This window comes from Physeter macrocephalus, chromosome 2 (genome assembly GCF_002837175.3).
Source record: "Physeter macrocephalus isolate SW-GA chromosome 2, ASM283717v5, whole genome shotgun sequence".
NCBI lineage: Eukaryota > Metazoa > Chordata > Mammalia > Artiodactyla > Physeteridae > Physeter > Physeter macrocephalus.
The window spans coordinates 60993781-60994491 of NC_041215.1; the positions used below are offsets into that span (position 1 = coordinate 60993781).

At 36.6% G+C, this 711-nt stretch overlaps 1 protein-coding gene across 1 annotated transcript in view; it reads left to right on the top strand.

The window, feature by feature from the left end:
• GALNT13 (polypeptide N-acetylgalactosaminyltransferase 13) overlaps positions 1-711 on the top strand; it is a 558990-nt gene that overhangs the window by 276447 nt on the left and 281832 nt on the right. The gene's annotated exons all lie outside the window — the stretch shown is intronic.

Genomic DNA, 711 nt, shown 5'->3' on the forward strand with positions numbered 1-711 from the left:
TTTCCATTTCTCTAGGAGGTGGGTCAAAAAGGATCTTGCTGTGATTTATGTCACAGAGTGTTCTGCCTATGTTTTCATCTAAGAATTTGATAGTGTCTGGCCTTACATTTAGGTCTTTAATCCATTTTTAGTTTATTTTTGTGTATGGTGTTAGGGAGTGTTCTAATTTCATACTTGTACATGTACCTGTCCATTTTTCCCAGCACCACTTATTGAAGACGCTGTCTTTTCACCACTGTATATTCTTGCCTCCTTTATCAAAGATAAGGTGACCATGTGTGCGTAGGTTTATCTCTGGGCTTTCTATCCTGTTCCATTGATGTATATTTCTGTTTTTGTGCCAGTACCATACTGTCTTCATTACTGTAGCTTTGTAGTATAGTCTGAAGTCAGGGAGCCTGGTTCCTCCAGCTCCTTTTTTCTTTCTCAAGATTGCTTTAGCTATTTGGGGTTTTTTGTGTTTCCGTACAAATTGTGAATTTTTTTGTTCTACTTCTGTAAAAAATGCCAGTGGTAGTTTGATAGGGATTGCATTGAATCTGTAGGTAGTAGAGTCATTTTCACAATGTTGATTCTTCCAGTCCAAGAACATGGTATATCTCTCCATCTTTTTGTATCACCCTTAATTTCTTTCATCAGTGTCTTATAATTTTCTGCATACAGGTCTTTTGTCTCCTTAGGTAGGTTTATTCCTAGATATGTTATTCTTTT